We start from the raw sequence: 26,041 nt of genomic DNA on the forward strand, positions 1-26,041 counted from the left end.
GTTATGTGAGACACCACCATTCAAGACATTTCCAGACACAAACCAGATGATAGCTTAACAATTCAAATACGCATGAATCTTTTCCCCCTACAGGTTTAAGCTTTATGATACTAAAGACATCAATACTTGTGTTTGGGCAGATATATTCTGTCTACAGGACTAACGATTTATGGCAACTTTATAATCCCACCAAGCCTAGCCAATGTCTTCGGTATTCTTTGGGGAGCTGGTCCACTAATGTAGGATTATAAAGAGCAGAAATTGTATCAATTTGTCAGACGGCGCCCATTGCAACTCTCCATGACAAGGCTCCAAATTATATTTATCCCTAGGATCAGCTGAGATGAACTCCTTTTACCTTACAGAAGCCTAGTTACATTGCCAAAGGATAATTTTCAAAAAGTTAAAAGCACAACTCATATGCGTGTAGTATGAACACATGTCGGAGATTTAGTAACTCATTCATGAGAGAATTGGTAACATGGTAAAAGCTGGTTGAAAGAGCATTTTTGAGGGACTGAGTATTTATAGGCATTTAAAAAGGATATTAAAATAAATTGCTATTAGATACAAAACTAATTTATGTTCTACAGGACAATAAAACACCATAACCGTTGGGACTTCCTTTTCAATTGGATAGAAATTATTTGCATTGTAACTGGAAAAGATCTGCAAGTTAACATTAATTTCACACAATTTGAGGCAGTGATTAATAGTAAATAGCAAAGTCAAACAAAGGTACATTCCTGTAGATAAGTAGACAATCCTTAGTAAGCTTGCCCCAATATGACATTTGAAAGGACTTTATTTTCAAGGTTTAGATATTTTTTCTTAACACCTTGTGTTACATTAATAAGGTGAGCTTAGATTTCATTTGCTCCTGCCTGCCTCCCCACCCTTGCCCCAGTTTGATTTAAGGCCTTTAGGCCCTGCAAAATATCTACTTCCCTCGGCCAATAGGAATTCCAGGGACTAACCAGGGGGACAACAGATCATCTTTCTGCTTGACTACAACTCTACTCCGCTGGGTGCCTTGGCTGCCACTACTGCCCCTCTGGCCCTCACAGTCTCTATTGTCCCTCCTTAGCTGTTGATGGGGTATTAGCAGCTTCTACAGGTGCACTGGAACCTTCGGTCCTGCTGTCGAGTGCATGGTGGTCTCTTCTTGGGTGAATCTGCCCTGTTCTGATAAATGTTTAACAACTGTCTCTCAAAAAAAGCCCTGATTTGTAACATTTGGTAATTTTCATGGTGTAAATACTTCCACTGTGGCCAGTTTCAAGCTGTCAACCAGCTAATCTGGTACAAGCCAGCTCCAGCACACCATTGGCTAGAGGCAGGAAGGGTGTCTCTCACAAATGAGATTAAAAACTGTTCAAGAATCCCACGGCAGCTCTCCAGAGGCTGTCTCCAGGGTTTAGTAACTCTCAGCACTTTTTCTTACAGCTTTCCATGTTCCTCTTGATGACCTGGTAGGAGAGTCTCAGCCATTGCAGGGAAGAGGCAGTTCCAGGGGGCTTGCCAAGCCTGACCAGCACTTGGTTCACACCTGAGTCTTGAGAATGCAAAGCTATAAGAAAAAAAAGCTTGGAGCTGTTTTACTAAAATCCCTGGAAACACTCAGCCTCAGGAGCCCTACTGTGGGATCCTGGAGTAATCGGAACTTGTTTGAAACTGCTATAAGCTAAGAATTTAAATGTGCACAGCCCAAATCCAAATGTACTCAGTGTTCTTTCTTAAATCTAAGTAAGAATCATATATTTGGGAGTAGGCTTAGTCACCACCCATTTGCCAGAGGGCTAAGAATCTGCCCCAATGTTTATGCCCTGCTATTATAGCTAATACCCAAACCCTTGCCAGTTCTGAATGACAGAATAACCAATAGAGCTTTGCTCCATTGTTATGGCTAAAACTGACCAACCTAAGAATTGCCTGTCAACCTTGTCTTCTTTGAGGAGTTGCTCATTTAGGATCCTGTTTCACCACATCACCTGGAACATTTGGTTTTCTTACACCTCCTCCTGATCCTTTATGTACTTCTTGAGTGCTGTGAACAGAGCTGCACACAGTGTCCCAGCTGGGAACACGTTGCATTTGGTACAAAGATAGAAATAAGTTCTGATTTATTTGATATACCTCTTCAGAGGCGTTGCAACATTTTGCTGGTTTCTTTTGTCTGCAGAAGCGTGCCAAATCAATGCCTTCAGGAGTTCAGCCAGATATCTGCATGTCTGGGAAATTTTCTCTTTATTACACTCCTCACATGCGCAGGGACCAAATCATGGCTCCTGCTAACCCATTCAGGGCCTTTGTCCAAAATAGAGAGATGCTCCTTCCTCTAAGTGAAAGTAGCTCTGTACCAAGGCACAAGACTTATTGAGCAGAACACGAGCTGGATTTCAGCATTAATATCTAGGGTGTTTGACTGCATTCACCTTCCTACCCAGAGCACTGCTCATCATTCATCCTTTTCTACTGACTCTAAACCAGACCTTTTCCCTCTACAAGAGTCCCTTCAAAGCAGCACCTTTTCCAGATCCTCTCTGAAGGAGAAATGCTACAAAGGCTATCCATTTTTTTAGAATCTGGGAAATGCAGCAGGCTGGGCATTAGCCCCATGAGGCTGAGATGCCTACTGCCTGCCCCCATTCCAGACCTCTGTTCCTGTCTAGTGGGCTTCCAACTTTTAATTTTTGCATACCTCCTAAAATAAAAAGAATTTCAATGAAAACTATGTAGCCCCTAGGACATTTTTAAGTTGACATTTAAATTTTTAAATCTTAAACCTAAATAGCTGTAAAGGATGTGATTTGTGGTATATTACAAATATTGACATTTAAAAATAAAACTCTGACATCAACCTGTCTTAGTTCATTTGGGCCGCTATAACAAAATGCTATAGACCGACTGGCTTATAAACAACAGAAATTTATTTTTCACAGCTTGGGAAGCTGTGAAGTCTAAGATCAAGGTGCCAGAAGTTTTGGTGTCTGGTGACGTCCCACTTCCTGGTTCATGGATGGCCATAATTTTGCTGCGTCCTCACATGGAGAAGGGAAGAGGGAGCTCTCTAGGGTCTCCATCAGGGCACAGATATCATTCGTGATGGTTCTGCCCTCATGACCTAATCATCTCCCAAAGGCCCCACCACCAACTACCATCACATTGTGGGTTAGGTTTCAACATATAAATTTTTTGGGGGGATTATTCAATCTATAGCAGAATTATCCAAAGGAATCTAAATATAGTGATTTGATACCAGCTATCACTCTTTTAAAACATACACGAGCAAGCTCTTCTTTAGCAGACAAAAATTCTATATCCTTCCTTTATCTCACTAAACTCCTGTTCCATTCTGCTTCCCTCACAGGATTTTATTTTAATGTAGTATATTTGTGTGTTTGAGAGAATTTTATTAATCACTGTATTATACTCTCTACACTAAAATATGTATAAATTAACATCATTATTATTTTTATTTCCTATGACTACAAGCTCTAAGTGTTTAAAAATGTCTTCTGGGTTGAGTGATTGTTATAAAAATTAGTTCCCAACTGATTAAAATAATACAAATATATTACAAATTTTGGTAACCATTAAACATAAAAAGTAAAATTTTATTGAAAATACATTTTCTAATAAAGCAAATGGGGATCTTTAAAACTATTTCATGTATCTATGGATGAATATTTTTTATTGCTAGAATGAAATGGGGCTTAGCATGATTTTATTCCAATTTTTTAAAATGAAGTCAGCCATAAATAATATTAAGGGAAGAGGTTTGTTATATTAATTTTACTCTGTTGTTTGAACTCCTTGCAAGTTATGTACCAAAAAATCCATGGAAAATGGAAATCTATTTTCAAGAATAATCTTAAATGACCTATCAGCTGGCAACTCAGTAATCTGATGAGATGTGGAACCACCTGACTCGCAAAAGTTTTATGACCCAGTCTTCAGAATCCTTCACTTTTTTAATGCCAACCCCAGTTATATTGCATTGTACCTTTGGCATTTTGGAGATTTTCACACCCCAGGGCAATGTACCAGAGTAACATTCAGGAAGGAAGACATTCAATTAACAGTCACTTTTTTATTAGGGGGGCAGCTACACTGTAATCAATAAGAGTTTGGGTTCTCAAATACAACTGCCTGGATCCAAATCACTTATGAGAGTTGTGTCATTTCTATATGCCTTAGTTTTCTCATTTGTATAGTGGAGGTAATAATAGTATGTATTTCAAAGAGTTGCTTTGAAATTTAAATGAAATAATGCAGTGTTTAGAACAATGTCTGGCACACAGTAAGCCCTTAATACATCTTGTTTGCTATTGCTACTATTATTATCTGTGTTAATATGGAAAGGGAAGAATGTGAAAAAAAGTGTGATTTCATTTTATTACCTCTTTCCACTTGCACACTAGACCTGATCTCAGGCCTGCTTGTTATACCAACATGGCTGAGAAGTACGGTCCTTTAATTAATCAACCATATTGATTAAGAGACCATGGCCATATATTGATTAGCAATTTCCAAAGCAGCACTGTACAATGAAATATGCAGAAAGTGAATTTTTTCATTGTATATAATCTACTCTTTAATGGATTAGGAGGGTTTAAGCCCCTGTTACAGATTGGGTTCCCCAAGAAGCAGATTATGAGATGGAAGTTAACATGCAGGAAGTTTACAGGGGAGAGCCCTTGGGGTCAGCAGGAATGGAAAGAAGGTTAAGGAAGCAGGAATGAACAGGAGAAGGCATCAAGCTACAATGCAACCTCTATTGATACCTACGCCCATCTCATCAGGGAGCTCTGAGCCTTGGATGCCCCCTCAGAGTTTTCTTGAGTTGGAGCAAGGGGGTCCAGCCTTTATATCTGTGCATTGACCAAACGTTTGATGCAAGCTACCCGGAAAGGAATCATGACCATGGGCGAGGTAGTTTACTTTAGCAGAGGCAATCCTCAAAGAGGGCTGACAGCTGAGGGCCACCTTCTGATAGCACTACCAACAGCTAGGGCAATAGTCTGTCCTCCCACTAACTGATCCTTTGAGCACCATTATTTTAACGTCAGTTACCCGAATATGATAGATGTACAGTTTTGTTAAAAGAACCTTGCTTTGGCTTTTCACGGAAACAGAATTCAAGTGGTCTACTTACTGACTGTGAAGCAGTGTCATCCTTGTACCATGGAGGAATTCTGAGAACATAAGTGTTTTCATGCGTGTGTGTGTGTGTGTGTGTGTGTGTGTGTGTGTGTGTGTACGTTTCAATACGATCCAGAGGCACTGTTTTCTTTCTCTCCCTTCCTGCAAACCATCTTCCCACTCTCCCAGTATTGCTTTATCTGTCTCTTCTGTTCAGTGTTTTTAATACTACATTTCGTTGTAACAGAAGAGAATATAAGTCAGAGCCATGGGGGAATTGACCTTTTTGTGTTGTTTTCTACAGATGCTGAGGATTAGCTGAAACAGGCAGTTTTGAGGGGAAGGATTACCTGAAGGGCACAGTAGTCCCAGGGGAGGGAGGTCAGTGTTCTGGCAGAGATGATAGTCCTAGCAGCTGGTATCATATGGCAATGGTGGGCTGGGGACAGTGGGGTGAACACTGGCCACTGGGTCTCGGTTTGGGAATAATGTAGGAGTGGCCATCTTTCTACCCAACCACTTTGTGCCCAGTGTCTGCTGGAGCTGAGGATTAAACATGGAGCTAGCACTAACTTACACCTTCCTTCACCTTCATATTAACTTGTTCTATCTGGGATTTATACTTTTCAAGTTATTGAAAAGCATTCCTCTTGCCAGGACTGCTTGTTAGTAAGGGCCTGAGGAGGAAGGCAAGACACCGTCATTGTTCCTACCACTGTTTCAGTTCTTACGGTAGTGCAGGTGATTATTCTTGTTAAACATTTACCATAGGGAGAACAAAGAAAATCTCAGAGACCTTATCTCTAGTAAATAGGAAATAGTGGCTGTAGATAGTGGTGTTCAAATGAAGGGTTCCAGCATTGTTTTCCCTCCACCTCAATCCCACTAGGGATTTCTTATTTTCTTCTTTTGTACATAGGTATTGAGAATTGAGAACTAACTGGTCAAATGCATGGCCTTTTAATGGAGGAAACAAATACTAGTTATAGTGGAGTGTAGGATGTGGTAATGCAGGATGCAAAGTCAGCCAGACAACAAACATTTGTTGAGCATCTGCTGGTGGATATGCAGGAAAGCAAGGGAGCTTGAGGCAGTAGCAGATGCTGTCCATGGTCTGCCCTGTACCTTGTCTTTTAAAAATTCTTTTTAATTTTAATTTTTTGCAGGAAAAAAGTTAAACCTATGATTTTTATATACAACTGCTTTAATTATACAGATTAAAGTATTACTGTGATAGTTTACATGAGAAGGAGATTCTACATGTAAGTGGAAATCCATAGAATGCACAACTTTTTTCTCCTTTTGAAAACTTGTTTTCTTGTACATGTGTTATATGGTGAACATTTTGCATAAGATTTGTTTGCCAAATGAGTTAACTTTTAAAAAATACTTATCTGTACTTTCCTTTTTTAAAAGAATATTTAAATTTTATATTGGAGTATAGTTGATTTACAATGTTGTGTTAGTTTCAGGTGTATAGCAAAGCAAAGTTATACATATATCTCTTCTTTTTCAGATTCTTTTCCCATATAGGTTATTACAGATTACTGAGTAAAGTTCCCTGTGCTATATAGTAGGTCCTTGTTGATTATCTATTTTATATATAGTAGTGTGTATATGTTAATCTCAACCTCCTAATTTATTCCTTTCCTTTGGTAACCATGAGTTTGTTTTCTATGTCTGTGGGTCTATTTATGTTTTGTATATAAGTTCATTTGTATCATTTTTTAATATTCCACACATAAGTGATATCATATGATATTTGTCTTTCTCTGTCCATGTTGCTGAAAATGGCATTCTTTCTTTCTTTTTTTATGGCTGAGTAATATTCCATTGTATATATATATATATATATATATATATATATATATATATATACACTACATCTTCTTTATCCATTTGTCTGTAGATGGACATTTAGGTTGCTTCCATGTCTTGGCTATTATAAATAGTGCTGCAATGAACATTGGGGTGCATGTATCTTTTCAAATTATGTTTTTCTCTGAATATATGCCCAGGAGTGGGATTGCAGGATCATATGGTAGCCCTATTTTTAGTTTTTTAAGGAAACTTCATACTGTTCTCCATAGTGGCTGTACCAACTTACATTCAATACGCTAACAACAAAAGATCAAAAAGAGAAATTACAGAAACAATCCCATTTACCATCACATAAAAAAGAATAAAATACATAGGAATAAACCTACCTAAGGAGGCAAAAGACCTGTACTCTGAAAACTATAAGAAAAGAAATCGAAGATGACACAAACAGATGGAAAGATATACTGTGTTCTTGGATTGGAAGAATCAATATTGTCAAAATGTCTATACTGTCCAAGGCAATCTACAGATTCAATGCAATCCCTATCAAATTACCAATGGCATTTTTTACAGAACTAGTTCAAAAAATTTTTTTAATTTGTATGGAAACACAGAAAACTCCAAATAGCCAAAGCAATCTTGAGAAAGAAATACAGAGCTGGAGGAATCAGGGTCCGTGACTTCAGACTATACTACAAAGCTATAGTAATCAAAACAGTATGGTACTGGCACAAAAACAAAAATACAGATCAGTGGAACAGGATAGAAAGCCCAGAAATAAACCCAAGCACCTATGGTCAATTAATCTACAGCAAAGGAGGCAAGACTATACAGTGGAGAAAGGAGAGTCTCTTCAATAAGTGGTGCTGGGAAAACTGGACAGCTATATGTAAAAGAATGAAATTAGAACATTCTCTAACACTGTACACAAAAATAAACTCAAAATGGATTAAAGACCTAAATGTAAGACCGGATACTATAAAACTCCTAGAGGAAAACATAGGCAGAACACTCTTTGACATAAATCACAGAAATATCTTTTTGGATCTGTCTACTAGAGTAATGGAAATAAGAACAAAAATAAACAAATGGGACCTAACTAAACTTAAAAGCTTTTGCACAGCAAAAAGAACCCCATAAACAAAACAAAAAGACAGCCAACAGAATGGGACAAAATATTTGCAAACAATGTGACCGACAAGGGATTAATTTACAAAATATACAAAAAGCTTATACAGCTCAATATCAAAAAAACAAACAACCCAATCAAATAAATGGATAGAAGATCTAAATAGACATTTCTCCAAAGAAGACGTACAGATGGCCAAAAGGCACATGAAAAGATGCTCAACATCGCTAATTATTAGAGAAATGAAAATCAAAACTACAACGAGGTATCACCTTAACACCGGTCAGCATGGCCATCATCACAAAGTCTACAAACAATAAATGCTGGAGCAGGTGTGGAGATAAAAGGAACCCTCCTACACTGTTGGTGGGAATGTACCTTGTCTTTACTATTTCAGTGCATATGGGTCCCACTTAACGATTGTCAACATGTGTATTTCATTGCCTGGGGTCTTTCTCTGGTTGTCAGAGCCCTCTTGCCTGACAAGAGGGCTCAGAAGTGATGGAAATTAATGTTCCTTAGGTGCAGCCCTCAATCATGATTGACAGGAGCAGGTAAAAAACAGCCCACCAGGGATTTCCCTGGTGGTACAGTGGTTGAGAGTCCACCTGCCGATGCAGGGGACACGGGTTCGTGCCCCGGTCCGGGAAGATCCCACATGCCGCAGAGCGGCTGGGTCTGTGAACCATGGCCGCTGAGCTTGCACGTCCGGAGCCTGTGCTCCGCAACGGGAGAGGCCACAACAGTGAGAGGCCCGCATACCGCAAAAACAAACAAACAAACAAACAAACAGCCCACCTCCCTGCCTCTCTACGCTGGCTCTGGTAGGTCCCCACTGGATGAAGCCCAGTGTAGTTGGCCTGATAATGGAGCTTTTATAGGCTGTCTTGTTTTTCCCTGTCTCACTTCCCTACTCTTTTGTGGGTGTTTTCAAAGAATATTTCCCAAATAAACTACTTGTACTCTGATCCTTATCTCAAGGTCTCCTGGGGAACTCAAGCCCAATCTGTTGGGAGAAACAGACATAGTGATAAGTGTGAAGAGTGCTACGAGGAGAATGACAATTTGCTTCAACCTCAATCTTTCTGCTTAATTTTCTGTGTGACATTCAGGGTCCTTTGTCATGAAGAAGAAGAGAAATAAGTAAAGAAGTACTTGTTTTGCTATATACAATACAGTAAAGAAGTTTCACTGCTTTATTGAAAAAGGAGAAATACAATTAGGAATCCAGCTAAGAGCATGATGCCTCTGTCCTCTGTGTGGAGCAGGTTGGGCATAATTCTGAAGTGCACGGCAGAATCTGGTGAGGCGTGGGGTTACCGGGCTCCACTAGCCGCAAGAAGAGGGTAAATGTGGGTCACATTTTTAAAGACTTCTGTGATGGCTTCAATAATCTTAAACACACATTTGATAACTTGATATGCAGAGTTCTTTGTTAGCCTTTAAAACTAAAAACAAAAGGACCAAAAGTAATAGAATTCGGACGAAGGAAAAATCATCTCCCAGGCTGTTGCTAACCATTACAAAGTGGTTTCCTTATGTTGATAGCAACAAGCCACTAGCTGCAATTCTATGGATGCATTTCCTAAAATCCCTTAAGCTTTCTTTCAAATACTGATTTTAACAGCATCAGTGATTGTCTCTGTTGAGTAGTGCAGCATATAGTGAGCCATACTGTTTATCTTTAGCTGGAGCTCAGAAAATGTTACTTAAGCAATGCAAAGGAAAGCCATTTTGTTTGAGGCACACGGGCTCAAATCACTGCTCCTCTGTTAGCCTGCTATTTACTTAAGTGTGGAAACGGCGCTGCAGAGCAGAAATGGAAAGTAGGACATAAACTCCCCTTTCCATCCCTGTTCTCCATTCCCAACCCCTCTGGCCCAGAGGACCTCCGTGCCTCATGAAACAGGGGAAAGAGGTGCTAATAGCATTGGGGGCAAACTGCACTCAAAATCTCAGCCACTGTGGACTCGTGTTTCATTTTCTTCCCTCTTGGCTGGAGGAGAGTGCCGTCCCAGGTATCTACCAGGCTGGGAGGAGGGCTCAAGGAAAAAGGGTGGGTTTGAGCTTCTAATCAAATGCTTGCCAAGGTGTGGGAAGTTGATTCTGTTCTCCCCACTGGAAGTATCTCCTCTGCAGTCATATCCCCTTTTATCCAAATAAGTGCCATGTGCAGAGTAATGCATTTAGTATCCAACACAAATAGTACATCAGTGTAGCTCAGTTCATCATGTCCCCTTTGAGAAGAACCTTCCTTCTTCCGAGTAACAGTAGAAAGTTGTGTTGTTGTTGTTGTTGTTTTCCCACAGGGAGAATAATAGATATCTTGATATGACAGATTCTGTGTAATGGGGAGCCCTGGCAAACAGAGCCTGCTGATTTCACAGAAAATAATTTGATTTCTGAAATTCTTGTTTAAAGAGCACATCGATTTTTTTTAATGAGGAGTCCACCTGCTGTACAAGGAGGAGTGGCACCTTAAAGGTGCCAGGAAATGAAAGCCTGGTGAGCGAAATGGCCAAGTATTCTTAAGAAGCCACATCTAACACTGGGCATAAAGGCTGGCGTTGGAAAGGGGCCAGCCTGTGAAAAAGGAGCTGACTGTACTCGCTAACTCCAGTGGGCAGAGCTAGCAGAGGGGAAGCTGAAAAAGGGCGGTTGAGGAGGATAAAAGTGAATAGGAGACTATTAATTCCTGTCTTTAAGAAGAATTTGTGCTTGAACACTGCAGCTGTTATTTAAGTAAGGAAACCAAAGGGGAAAGAAAGGATAGAACCACAAGTCTTCTCCTAGAAGAGTTACCAGTAAAGAATACAGACCTTTCTCTGTCACTTCATCATTAAGCTTTATTTGTTCACTGCATAATTCCCCCTGGTTCTTGCTCCTCTGTAAAGGCATCTGATGTGTTATTGAGTATTACATACACATTGTGTTTCTTTGCACAGGTAGCATATTTGTATTTAAAAGAGGTCCAAACTTGAAGGAGTAACTTATCATGAGGGAGTGATAAACTCAATTAGGTGAAAGCCACATTTTTCCCCCTCTTATTCTTGTCACACATCCATTCCCTGTGAATTCAACAAAATTCTCTCTCCAGGTTTCTGTTGGACTGTTTACCGCATTCCTTAAATGTGCGAAGTGTAAAATGTAAAATATTATAGAAGGGTGTGAAGAGATAACAAAGGCAAGTTACAAGACTGAATGGCAAAGGTACATGAGCTTACCAACACCCTCACTCCAACCAGCCCCATGCTTGGGTGAAGGCATCTCTAGAAGCTGCAAGTTTTACGATTGTGTGAGGTCTGCAATGACCATCAACAGAAGACTAAATCTGGAAAGGATTCAATCAGAGCTAGCCTCTTGCCAGAATTTTCCAGGATACAATGGGTTGTTCTAGAGCCTCTCTATGCCTGTGGTACCTTGTCAGTTGACTACCTAACTCATCATTTATACTCTGGGGTACTAGGCAAGGTATAAAAACCAAATTCCAGTCTATAGTGAATAGGTTTGTTTCGATGTGCTTTAAGGTAGACTAGCACTGTTCAATAGAACGTTTTGTGATGATGGAAATGTTCTATAGCTGCACTCTCCAATACCTAGTCACTAGCCACATGTTACTGAGCACATTAAGTGTGGCTAGTTAGATTTGGGAAGTGGATTTTATCTAATTTTAATTACTTTAAATTTCAATAACCACATATGGCTAGTGACTACTGTGTTATACATAGCGCAGAAGTAAACCATGGAAAATAATAAAATGGGATCGTTAGCAACATTTATCTTTAGCATTAAAGAGAAACCTGGTATCCTGGAGTCACCCATTTAAATAGCTGTTTATCCTTGTGGCCACATATGTCTGTGAGTTTGCGTGACTCACATGTTGCTCAGCGTTTCCTTGGGGAACATGTAAATTTGGTGTCAAAGGTAAAGTCCCCTTGTCCTCTTTTTCAGCCTCTAGGTCAGGCTCATATGTAGAGCAGCTTTCACCTCCAGACAATAGGCATTGCCTCCCAAAACTGGATCTGTTTTTTTCAGTAAGAACAATAAGCTGGAGTCTTTCCAAAGAATAAAAGCTTTCCTTAAAGACAAGACATTCTCTAGGCGCTGGCTATGGAAACAAGTGGAGGCCTCTTAAGCAGAGTAACAGCAGTCCTTCCTTCTCCTCTCACTAGGAATGACAGCATTAGCGGTTTGAATACATTAAAGTCTGGATCATTATATACCCACTTCAGGTGGATCATATATATACATATTTTTAATTCCTTGTCCTTGGTCAACCAACAGAGGGTATTGGGACTGAAATCCCATGTGAGCCTTCTTGGAATTTAAAGCCCACTTTGCTGAGACAGGATTAGGCAGGAGAAAGGAAAAAGCAAGAAAATGAACACAAACACAATTAGACTAGACCAGCCCTTGAGTCAAGTCATGTGTAATTTCCAATACAAAAAGATTTAATTATGCCATCATGACCAAAATCACTTATTAAGTGCCCATTTATATGTGTTGCTGAACCAGGAAGATATACAGAAAAAGTCAGACTCGATCTCAGCCCACTAAACAGACAAAAATGAAACAGAAAGATATTCAGGATGAGAATTAAATATATTAATGAATATTTACATTCAGTGCAAATGTAGCCCCCACAGAGCAGGCTTGAAACCCAAATAGCTAAAGAACAAAGTTCTGTACTGTTCCCACTGGATGCAGAAGGTCGGGGAGAGGTAGGATGGAGGAGGTTGTTTGGATCTCTTATTCTCTTTGCAATATGCATGACCGTGCTATTTGTCCTTTGGGAAAGGTGTGTGTATGGCAGTGGGGCTGGTTCAGGATTTTGCAGCCTGGAAACTGTTCTCTTCCTGCTCCAAACCAGAGAAACACAGTGAGCCACCGCCCCTCCTGCAGCATGCACTAATAAAAGTCACAGACAGTTTGTGGAAGAGAGAGAGGGAGAGGGAGAGGGAGAGAAGAGAGAATGAATGAGAGCTTGAGTCAGCGAGCAATGGAACTCCATCTGCATACACCACCACAGGAGTCCCTCTAGACTAGGGTTGGAGCAGGGATTTTTCTCATCCAAGGCTGGGGAGGTGAGAGAAGCAAACTAGGCTTAAAGCTAAGCACAAGGCTGATGACCAAGAAACCAAGAGGAGGAATCCAAAATTTTGCCAAACCAAAGGGGCAAGAAGTGCAAAGTAGGTATGAAGTACAGAGCCAGGAATCCAGAAACCAGGAAGTTGGGAGAAAGAAAATGGTTTGAGAAAAAAAGATGAGGAGATCTTCAAGATGGTAGAGGAGTAAGACGTGGAGATCACCTTCCTCCCCATAAATACATCAAAAATACATCTACATGTGGAAGAACTCCTACAGAACACCTACTGAACACTGGCAGAAGACCTCAGACCTCCCAAAAGGCAAGAAACTCCCCAAGTACCTGGTAGGGCAAAAGAGAAAAGAAAAAACAGAGACAAAAGAATAGGGACGGGACTCGCACCTCTGGGAGGAAGCTGTGAAGGAGGAAAAGTTTCCACACACCAGGAAGCTCCTTCACTGGTGGAGATGGGGGGTGGCGGGGGAAGCTTTGGAGCCATGGAGGAGAGCGCAGCAACAGGGGTGCAGAGAGTACAGTGGAGAGATTCCCACACAGAGGATCAGTGCCAACCAGCCTGCACCAGCCTGAGAGGCTTGTCTGCTCACCTGCTGGGATGGGCGGGGCTGGGAGCTGAGGCTCGGGCTTTGGAGGTCAGATCCCAGGGAGAGGACTGGGGGTGGCTGCGTGAACACAGCCTGAAGGGGTTAGCGCACCACGGCTAGCCGGGAAGGAGTCCGGGAAAAAGTCTGGACCTGCCGGAGAGGCAAGGGACCTTTGTTTCAGGGTGTGAAAGGAGAGGGGATTCCTTCCCCGTGTGCCCACAGAAGGCAGAGCACTGCCTAAGCAAGCTCCAGAGACAGGTGCAAGCCGAGGCCATCAGCTTGGACCCCAGAGACAGGCGTGAACCACTAATGCTGCTGCTGCTGCCACCAAGGATCCTGTGTGCAAGCACAGGTCACTATCCAAACTCCCCCAGGAACCTGTGCAGCCCGCCACTGCCAGGGTCCCGACATCCAGGGGCAACTTCCCCAGGAGAATACACGGTGCACCTCAGGCTGTTGCAATGTCACGCTGGCCTCTGCGGCCTCAGGCTCGCCCTGCATTCCAATTATGACAACCATACCTCTCCCTCTCCCTGGCCTGAGCAAGCAAGAGAACCCTAATCAGCCACTGCTTTAACCCCCTCCTGTCTGGGCAGGGAACAGAAGCAACCTAAGTGTCCATCAAGAGATGAATGAGAAGAGATGGCACATATATACAATGGAATATTACTCAGCTATAAAAAGGAATTAAATTGGGTCATTTGCAGAGACATGGATGGACCTAGAGTCTGTCATGCAGAGTGAAGTAAGTCAGAAAGAGAAAAACAAATATCGTATATTAACACATACATGTGGAACCTAGAAAAATAGTACAGATGAACCTATTTCCAGGGCAGGAATAGAGATGCAGACATAGAGAATGGATGTGTGGACACAAGGTGGGAAGGGGAGGGTGGGGTGAATTGGGAGATTAGGTTTGACATAAATACACTACCATGTATAAAATAGATAGCTAGTGGGAACCTGCGGTATAGCACAGGGAGCTCAGCTCGGTGCTCTGTGATGACCTAGATCAGCAGTCCCCAACCTTTTTGGCACCGGGGATCGGTTTCGTGGAGGACAGTTTTTCCATGGACTGGGGGTGGGGGGATGGTTCAAGCAGTAATATGAGCAATGGGGGGGATGGTTCAGGCAGTAATATGAGCAATGGGGGGGGATGGTTCAGGCAGTAATGCGAGTGATGGGGAGCAATGGGTAGCAGCAGTTGAAGCTTCTCTCACTCACTGGCCCACCGCTCATCTCCTGCTGTGCAGCCTGGTTCCTAACAGGCCTTGGACCAGTACCAGTCCATGGCCCGGGGGGTTGGGGATGCCTAACCTAGATGGGCGGGTTCGGGGGGGATGGGAGGGAGGTCCAAGAGGGAGGGGATATATGTATACATATAGCTGATTCACTTCGTTGTGTAGCAGAAACTAACACAACATTGTAAAGCAATTATACTCCAATAGAAACATGTGAATAATTGATGGGTCAAAGAGGAAGTCTCAAAGAAAATAAAAAGCAGAGCATAATGAAAATGAAAAGACAACATATCAAAATATGTGGGATGCAGTTAAAGCAGTACTGAGAGAGAAATTTATAGCACTAAATTTTTATATCAGAAAAGAAGATAGGTGTCAGGTCAGTAAACAACTACTTCAAGAAACTAGAAAAACAAGAGCAAAATAGTCCAAATCAAGCATAAGGAAGGAAATAATAAGGAACAGAAGTACATGAAGTTGAAAATAGGAAAAGAACAGAGAAAATCAATGAATCAAAAAGCCAGTTATTTTTAAAAAAATCAATAAAATAGATAAACTTCTAACAAGACTGATACAGATAAAAAGTGAAAAGATGCAAATCACCAATATCAGTAATGAAATAGACTATTAGTACAGATCCCACAACCCCTATGAATAACTTTACACTCATGAAATCAACAGTTTAGAGGAAATGAACTAATTCCTCAAAAAAGCGCAAACTACCAAAACTCACCAAGATGAAATAGACAATATGAATAGATCTATAATCATTAAAGAAATTGAATTTGTAATCGAAGGCTTCCCAAAACAGCAATCTTCCGGCCCAGATAGTTTCATTCGAGAATTCTACCAAACATTTAAATAACTAACACTAGTTTTACACAATCTCTTCCAGAGAATAAAGGATTATGGTTGTTATAAGCTACTAAACTTTGGGGTGGGTTGTTATGTAGTAATAGATAACTGAAACACCGGGTCACTTACATTGTCTTCTTGTGGTTCTTTTCTATTCTATAATCCATGCCAGTGCAAATTGGCCCCTTCTTTGTAAAAGAGCTATTATATTAATTAAAAGAGCTGGTCTATCTGTGGTTGTTCAGTCTCCACACTTGGTGTACAGTTGACCAATGCCTTACTTACATCACTCTGTTATTCCTGTTTTGAAATGGTTTATCTCTTAGCTCATGCAATGCGACACACTGAAATAAATATATAAAGTATGCTCCAGCTACCTGTCATCCGCAGTTCCTCTATCTTTCTGCCTTAGGTCTTTGCTCAGAGTGGCCATGGAGCCTGCTCTGTCTTATGGTAGGAAGATATCTCAGGCTGGTCATTAAGGTTACAGCTGTTATTTATTACTAACATTTGTTGACTTCTTACTATGTACTGGGACTATACATGTATTCTTTCATTTAATTTTTACAATAACTTCATAAGGGAGGTACTACTGTTATCTACATTTTACAGGTGAGGAAACTGAGGCTTAGAGGGTGTAGTAGGTTGAATAGTGTCTTCGCCAAATTCATGTCCACCCAGAACTACAGAATGTGACTTCATTTAGAAATAGAGCCTTTGCAAATGTAATTAGTTAAGATGAGGTCATACAAGAGTAGAGTGGGCCTCTAATCCAAGGACAGGAGTCATTATAGGAGAGGGCACACAGAGACACAGAGAGAAGAGTCCCTGTAAAAACAGATTGGAGTGATGCAGCTGTAAGTTGAGGAAAGCTAAGGATTGCCAGCAACCCCCAGAAGTCAGGAGAGAGGCATGGGACCGGTTCTCAGAGCCTGCAAAAAGAACCATCCCTGCCAACACCTTGACTTAGGATTTCTGGCCTCCTGAATTATGAAAGAAGAAATTTCTGTTATTTTAAGCCACCCAGTTAGTGGTCATTTGTTATAGCAGCACTAGGAAACTAATACAGAGGTGTTAAGTAGCTTGTTTAAGATCACACTGTTGAAGCCATGGCTTGAAACAAGGTCTGTCTGATTCTAGAGCCAGAATATTTAACAAATATACTCTCCTTTTTCTCTATAGTACAACATCAAACATCTCCCTACTACCCAGAAATTGCCCCCTTTATGATATACTGAGGAAGCATTAAACATCTTCCTTGGCCCCGGGAGCCTAGGTTTTGTTGCTTGACCATTTCCTGTCAACTCTATGTGAGTTACACTAGTTTCTCTGGTTAAAAACATAGGTACAGGTATAGGTGCAGATGCAGATACAGATATAGATAGATATAAATAAAATTCAGTGTAAGAAAGGCTTTCTGTCCTATTTATCTTTGTTTCCTGGGTACGTGGTATAGTGTTCTCTGTATCTAACAAACGTTCAATAATGTCTGTTAATTAATTAGAAAAGAATGAATAGCTATCTTCTCTTGAGGGCCTTATAATCTCGTTTCAAAGATTAAGTAAATCTCTAATCCCAAGTCTGTGCATCTAGTTAAATAATGTGAGGAGAGCTCGTAGATTAATTTTTTTTAATATAGTAATTAAGAGCATGGGCTTTTGAATCATGGGTGCAAATCCAGTCTCTACCACTTCTTGGTTGTGTGTCATTGGGCAAGTTGATTCATCTCTCCGAGCCTCATTGTCCTGATTTTCAAAATGATGGTAATAATAGCTACTGCATAGGGTTTTGTTAGTATTAACTGAGTTCATGAATAGAAAATGCTTAGCACAGTCCTTGGCCCATACAAAGTGATCAAGGTATGGGAGTTCTCAGAGTTTTAGATATACATATCACAAATATATACAGCATGTGCATGACTAGGATTTTTATATTATCACACGAATATATAGAGGAACACATATATTTTAATTGCTACTAAAGGTGGATTCAATTATTTGAATGAACCTTTTGTTTTCTTCACAAAGTCCTCTGTTAATGAATCCCTCTAGGTCTCATTAAATATAGCTAATTCATAAAGGAAGTTCCAGAATTGCAATTGCTGCTAAGATTTGGTGCACTGAGTGGGCAGAGGAAGTAAGCAGTCCCCTCACGGAAAGATGGTTGCCTTCATTAACCACCTGGACACCCATGGATGTCCCACACCTTCTACTACTGCAGCGCCTACACAGAGTAGATGCTATTTAAATGCGTCCATGGCTTGAACTGAAATTTTATTAATATCAGTCTTTCAGAAAACTCTTGGTTGGAGATTGCCAGCAATCACATATCTACAAGTTTCTCAGTGGGGAAGAGCTGTGTAATATCACTCAATTGGAAGATACTAGTGATCTGGCTGTGACTGTGTTTGCAAAAGGCCTGGCATCTCATCCATTTCTGGGCCTTCTAGGTTAAGGAAATGCCTGGAATTCTGATGCTCCGAATGTAAACTTCCTGGTCAGCCAGTTCCTCTGAGGCAGGCCCAGATAAATCTCCAGAGCTCTGTTTCCCTTCCTGCAAAATAACATTCTCCTTCCTCACCTCTCGTTTCTCTTGCTGAGTGGAGAAAGTGATATCTTTATGACCCTTAGCGGCAATGCATGATTTAGAATAGCTAAGGAAACAGAGCCATAAACAATGGTTGGGATGCAGAACACTCTGCCACCTTCTAATTTATTTCCTCTCCATCTGACTTCAGATGGGAAAGGAAAAGTTTCTGTTTATTTGCAGGAACAATATTTTTACGGCTCAGCTTTATCAAGTTAGGTTTTGAGTCTGTTTAACGTAAATTTCTTAGAGTTAAACCTCAATTCCATCTAAATTTTCTAAGGTAGAAATACAAATTAAGTGAAAGTTGGGTAAGGTAAATAGTTCAGTAAAATCATCTATATAGTGCCCTCTGTGGAGGTTTCGGGTCCAGCTGGGCTGAACATACCCAGAGGAAGGTGCGTAGGCCCTCTCCCCTGTCACTCAGACTCCAGGAAACGGTTGTGTTGACCCTCCAACCTCTGGATGCTTCCTCTTTTAGACTTCTCCTGCTTCCCACTGTTATGCATGTCTAGCCTACTGTCTTGGTTTGGATCATCCTCCACCACACCCAAAAGCAGACCCTGACTGGATAAACAACAAGGCCCTACTCTGTAGCACAGGGAACTATATTCAATAGCCTGGGATAAACCATAATGGAAAAGAATATGAAAAAGAATGTATATTTGTGTATCAATGAATCACTTTGCTGTACAGCAGTAATTAACACAACATTGTAAATCAACTATACTTCAGTTAAAAAAAATGAGAAAAGAAGCAGACCCTGAGATGAGGATTTGGGGGCAGCTTATTTGGGAGGTGATCCCAGGCAGCACTGTGAGAGACAGGAAGTGAGATAGGGAACGGAGGATGCCAGTGAAGGGGGTGTAACTGAGCAGGTTACCTCTGTGGGCAACTGGGGTGCATTCCCACTGAGGAGCCTCTAAGAGACTTTGTGGAATGTGCCTCAGAGGCAAGAAACGGGGTTGTTTATCTGCCAGCTCCCATCTCTCTTTGGTTGAAGAGTAATCAAAGGGATGTTAATTCCCTGACACTTGCAGCCTGTCCTGAGGTAGGCTGAGCATTTTCTTGTAGCCAAAGTCCCCAGGGAGTGTCACAGGCACTTGTCATAGAAAGTCACTCTAGGTGGGTAGTGACAATAAGGAAACTATCCACCGAAGCTGCATGACTTCATGAGAATGGGGAACCAACAGTGGCTGTAACACCTATATTCTGCTTCCTTTATGTCTGCTCAATCCCATTTCCCACCCCACTTCCCTTGCCTCACAAATCTCATTCCAATCAGGTCCGCTCCACCCAGCAACATTTTCTATTGTCTCACACTGCCCAAACTCACATATTTAAACTCACATGTTTAAATTATCTGCTTGACCTCTGTAGGAATTTACTTTGTAACCCCTGGAGTAATAAAAGCATGGACAAGGCTGATAAGGAGGAGCCAGAGGTAACTGTTGTGACTGTGGGTAAGAGTGTCAGAAGTTGGGCTTCCCTGGTGGCACAGTGGTTGAGAGTCCGCCTGCCGATGCAGGGGACACGTGTTCGTGTCCCGGTCCGGGAAGATCCCACATGCCGCGGAGCGGCTGGGCCCGTGAGCCATGGCCGCTGAGCCTGCGCGACCGGAGCCTGTGCTCCGCAGCGGGAGAGGCCACAACAGTGAGAGGCCCGCGTACTGCAAAAAAAAAAAACAACAACAACAAAGTGTCAAAAGTTGAAACTAGGAGAGATTAGGGCCAAATCTTGAGGCTTTGGAAGTATAGCTAAGGAATTTGGGCTGTACCATATATTTAGTGATGAGGTACAGATTTTAAAGTAGTATGATTAGATAGGCATTGGAGATAGATAACCCTGGAGCAATATGGTGGGAGTAGTGTGTGTGTTTGTGTGTGTGTGTGTACGTGTGTGTGTGTGTGTGTGTGTGTGTATAAAGCCCTCCAGGTGATCCTGATGTGGCTCCTGGCTTGAGATCCATTGACACACAAGTTGAAGGGGAGGGTAAGAGCCATTGAGAGGGAGAAACCAATGAGGAGCTGTGATGGTCAGTTTTATGTATCCACTTGGTTAAGGCTACAGTACCCAGTTACTCAATCAAACACTAATCTAGGTGTTGCTGTGAAGATATTTTGTAGACATGATTAACATCTACAGTCAACTGGCTTTAAGTAGAAGAGATGATTTTAGGTAATCTAGGTAGGCCTGGCCTAATCAGTTGAAAGGCCTTAAGAGAAGAACTGAGATTGCCCTAAAGAAGAAGAAATTCTGCCAGTGTGGGGTAGGAGAAGCTCCCGCCTAAGTGTTTCCAGCCTACTAGCCTGCCCTCTGGATTTTAGATTTGTCAGTTCCCACACACACACATCTCTCTCCTGTTCTGTTTCTCTGGCAGAACCCCGACTGACACAAGGGCCATTGACAAAGTTCAGATTAAAGGCAATGAAAACTTACCTGGGATGGTGGGAACTGAGATGAAAATTGTATTTTGAGAGGCATTTCTGAGCTGAAGTCAATGGGAGTTAGAGATGAGATTTAAGGTAAGGATGAGAAATAGAAAAATATATATATAAGGTGAGTTTTATAGTCTGGAGATTGCATAGATGGTTATGCTACAGATGGATATTAAGAACTCAGGAATGATAAAATGTTTGGGGATGAAAAGGAGCCAGTTATTTTGGGACTTTGCTTTGCTGTATGTCCAGCTGGCATTTGAGAATGAGTTTGATTCTCAGGGGGAGATCTGGATGCAGAGAAGAATCTGAATATTAACTTGATTCTTGAAAAAATGTTCTCTTTTCCTTTAATTATGCCCATTTCCTTTTAGTCCAGTTCTATTTGTTCATCTTTGTTTCTTTGTGTTTTTATAATATGGCTTTCCTCAAATTTCTAGAGATTCTTGGAGGTCAATTCATATTTAGCTAGATGCTATATCCACTATATATGCTCTTGTGAAATTGTGTTAAGGAAACCTAACTCAGAATGGGAGTTGGGAAGCCATGAAGGGAGGGCTCTCACGCATGTTCCATTCATCAAAACTTGCATAGTCCAGCAGGAAGAAGGAAGATTTCCTCTTGGCAGCCAACAACAAGCTGCTTTCGCCTGCAGCCAATGAGAAGCCACCACTACTTCAAACTCTCATTTTCCTCTAATGAACTTTTGTTTAAAACAACCCCTCCCAACTTCCTCCTTTCCTCTGTAACAGAACACTCTCCTCCTTTGTTCTCTGGACTTGCCTATGGTTTGCCATAGTTTGGTTGTCCCCAGTTGCAATTCCTCTGCTATTCCCAAGTAAACTTGATTTTGCTGGCTGAATCACTTACCTTTTTCTTTTAAAAGGTTGACACCTTGTATAACAATGAGGGGGAGGTGTGTGAAAGCCCATTACAGTGTGTACCTAAGACAATTCTTTAATGAAGTACCTTAGAGACTTTTTCACTCTTAAAATTAGTTGGCTCTAATCTTAAACCCTTGAAGATGGTTACCCTGATACTTTAAGTTTCTGGTTCCCAGTTATTTTTTCCATAAACAAATTCTATCAGTTTTCCATCTTCTGGGGTTTCAGAATTTTTCTCTCGATTTCCTTTCTTGTGTTATGATTTCATTATTTTATGTTAAAAAATTATATTTTCCTGTCTTTGGGACATTGGAAGGGAGGTGTTTTGGATATTCTGCACTTGCCTCTTTAGATCCATGCTCCACTCAGCTCTGCTCTACTCTCTTCCCCAGGAGCTGAGTGGTATGGGCTGCGTCAGTGGACCCCTTTGCCTCTGTTCTGGTTGATTTCAGCCAATGGGAGGCACTTGCAAGAGAACACAGAGCGGGAAGAGAATGAGAGAGGTTAGGATACTTATACCCGCAGTTGCCTCCCTGTCAAGGTGAAAGTTTGGTAAGGCTCCATTCCTCTGCTGATAGCCATGGCTCCTACCCATGATTCTCTCCTGTAGCCACAGGTCTTGCCAGGTTCTGGTAACTGCTCCCTCTTCTTGCCCATTCAGCTCTGCAGGTCATAGTAGTTTACTGCTTTTGCTAACCCTGGAGTGCTTCACCATTTCCTGCTGCTTTCTCTTAATTCTGCCCATACCTTGTACACAGTTCCTTAATTAAACTCTTTTAAATCATGCCCTTTGAGAATACCCTTTAATTCCTGCCAGGATCCTGACCCACATAGGAGTGGAGGACGATGCTTGAATTAGAAGCCCAGTGAAAGACATTAGGGAGTCATTTGGGTAAAGGGGTTTTCAACACCTATTATTTAACTTCAAATGGCCAATTCTTCCATTTGTCTATTGTTGAGACACAATCCAGAAGTTACGACCCTGGAGTCAGATTGCTTGGGTCTAAATACCAATTCCACAATTGCTAGCTATGCATCCTTGGAAATTCACCCAACCATTTTTAGCTTCAGTTTTTTTCATTTGTAAAATAGAGATCATAATAGTATCTACCTCATTGGGGCTGTTTTGAAGATTAAATGAGTTAATGTAAATGAATTGCTCACAATAGCTCAATAAGGACTTAGGATATGTTAGCTGCTACAATTATAGTGGTTATCATTATTATTATCCTTTCTTCTTGTTCCCTTATCCAACATGTAAGAGACAGCATGACTCAACACTACATTTAATGCTAGAAAGACTATCTTCTTTACAACAGGCTGCTTCTCTGGTCTCATGTGCAAGATTATTTAGGGGAACAGAGAGAAACTGAACACTTGAATCAATTCTGAGAAGTTCACACATTCACCCCATTTGTTGCACCCAGTGCGTTAGTGCCCATGCCAGGATTCTTGACTCTTCTCTCCTCTTTCTCCTTTCCACCCCTCATAATTTAGAGGACTAAATCATGCTCTCCATCTTTGAAAGTGAAACAGTATTTCTGTTGCTGAAACTTAAGTGCATGAGTCCATGGGTCAGGGGGACTTCTAACCTCTGTACTCTGGTGTCATGCCTGTTTCCCAAGTGCATTCTCTTCTCAGTGTATTTGGTCTCATGTCTGATTGAGATGGAAAATGTAGAGGTTTTACAGTTTTCAGATCTGTAGCTAACATATACTGGAGACTCTACAAACAAGAAATGATAGAGTGTGAATCATAGTTACTACTCAGTGATGTTAACAGAATAAGAATCCTGCTTGTCATAGACAAGGTTCTTTTAGTTGTAAGAAATAGAAACCCACTCAAACTTGTTTAAGCCAAAAAGAGGAATTTTTTATGAGAATACAGGGATAATCACAGAGCTCAAATGAAGCAAATGGAGCCAAGCCTCTTTGTGAACTGGAAACAAGAGTAAAAAGTTAAAACAGTAGGTTGAGCTTGCCTGTCTGTCACACTTCTTGATCTCTCCCAATGTGGCTTCCTTACTCTTTATTATTTGTAAGCTGCCTTCTCCCCATGCATGGTAGGTAATGTCTGGCCTGCTGTTCCCACATTTATCTGTCCTCTCTTCCAGTCACAGGAGACTAACCAGCTATTCAGAATCTCAACTGTACATTCCAAGGAAAAAGACTGTGATTGATCCAGTTTGGAGGCAGAGTCATCCTTGGATCCAATCAGCTCTGACCTGAGGCTCAGGGTCACATAATACATAGTTGCCCCATCCCTATGGATGAAGAAGGCAGCTCCTTAAAGGTGTTCCTACACCTTCATTTTCTTCTTTCCACTCTTTTTCCTATTCTCCCATGGTAGAAATAAATTTTTTATTTGATTAAAAATAAGGAGCTCTTTTTCACTCTTTTAACAATTTCTCCATACAACTGAATTAACTGAACTTGACTCAGAAATTAGATCTTAAATTATAAAACAGCAGGATCTTGGAAAATTTCTGTAACTAAAAACTCTAGACATGAATGGTTCCTGGTAATTTAAAGCCAAATTTTGTGGTCATAAGTTTGGGCATTTAGCATATATTACAAATACCCTTGTACTTTGTGAATAGTCAAATTATCTTCTTTGTTTTTATTACCTTTTCTAGAAACCAGCTTGAAGGAATCTTTGGGGACTTACTGATGTCTTGTGGTCTGAAGTGAAAGTCCAGGCTCCAATTTTGGGTTATAGTTACTTCCTTAGTCCAGGATATTGTAACCCATTGATGTACAGATTGTAGTCTGTTCTTGTGAGTTGGCACCAGGCGTACAGCCTGGCCACAAAAATAGAAGGAGGATTTCTCAGCAGTCAGAGCAGTGGCAACAGCAGCAGGGAAGGAAAAATGCTTATACAATGCACTGCGTGCTCAGCAGTATCTCATAGGTAGAACCCATCTCTTTACGTGTCTGTGAGCAAATGGGTAATGGCCACTGGGTACAGCCTTGGTGATTTTGAGATTTATGTGTTGGCAAGGACCTTAAGAGAGTGCTTGGGACAGTCTCAAGAGAAACGACACAGGTTTCCAGTTAGGCCTGTTTTCACTTTGTGTTTCTAAAGAACATCATGCTCTTGTCATTTTGCTCAGTGTTAAGCCCAGAGCATCAGTGCGGCCATGGAAGGGTAACTTCTTTAAGATGACTGAAAAGGAAGGCTTAGAGTGTGAGGAGAATGTGGCTCAATTGCCTTACAGGAGTCAACTGGCTATCAGGGTCAGGCTGATTAAACATTTTGGACAGAAAGACAAAGAAACTGCTGCGAGCTCTCCATGGGGAACCTTTTAGTTTAGAAGTTTCTTGTTCACAGGACTCATCTGTTGTCTAACAAATAACACCAACAGCATTTAGATACGATGCACTCAGTGGACATTTTCGTTTCTGTCTTTCTGATTTGTTTTCATTGTTGAAATAACAAGCTTTGAAAATATCATCAATGTCAGAGACATATACCTTGACCTTCACCATTCGTTCCTGGCAACCCACAGGAAAAGCAGACAGTACAGTGAGCAAGGGCTCAATCCAAAGCAGGATTTTAATTTATCATTTCTGGAACACAGACTGAAATGGACGCCATAAAAGGTAGGAGTAAGTGTGAGTACTGCTTAGTGAGTTTAACCACATATACCTTCTTAGTGGTCAAGCAAAAAAGTCACCACCCAGAACATTTAAGAAAATAAGCCATAAATAAAAAACAGTAAAGTAATGAAATACTCTTTTCCCACTAATTCTCCAACACTACTTTTTTTCTTCACCGTGGTTGAATAGGGGAATGGCGTTTCTGAGGTTGCTTTGCTCATTCTTTAAATAAATGTTTATTGAGCACCTACTATACACAAAAGATTAGCCTAGGCCTTGTGTAAATGACAGCAGCACATGGATAAATATTAAAAAGGGACAAACGGCACTCATGTAAATGTATGAGCACAGATTCTTATTTCTCCCTGCCTTTGTCTTGTGCTGATTCTTTTTTCTTCATTGATCTGAAAGGATATACTGTAACTTGACAGCTTGTGACATTCCTCCTAATCCCCTTGTTATTTCTGTGGCAAAGAAGCTCTTAGAACTTGTGCTGAGTGGAGAGCGGTGGGAGCCTCCTCGCCAGTAACACCCCCCTAAGGCCTCGGGGTAACTGAATGAGAAAATACCACTTTAGTCCAGGAAGCATTTGAGTTGATTTTGGTATGCCCACACCTACTTCAGTAATGCACCGTTCTCTAGAGCACAGGCTTTC

General features: G+C 41.1%; 1 long non-coding RNA gene across 1 annotated transcript in view; it reads left to right on the forward strand.

Moving 5' to 3' along the window:
* Positions 1–26,041, forward strand: part of LOC307180869 — a 110,508-nt gene that overhangs the window by 71,075 nt on the left and 13,392 nt on the right. The gene's annotated exons all lie outside the window — the stretch shown is intronic.

Source organism: Stenella coeruleoalba (assembly GCF_951394435.1).
Source record: "Stenella coeruleoalba genome assembly, chromosome: X".
Taxonomy (NCBI): domain Eukaryota; kingdom Metazoa; phylum Chordata; class Mammalia; order Artiodactyla; family Delphinidae; genus Stenella; species Stenella coeruleoalba.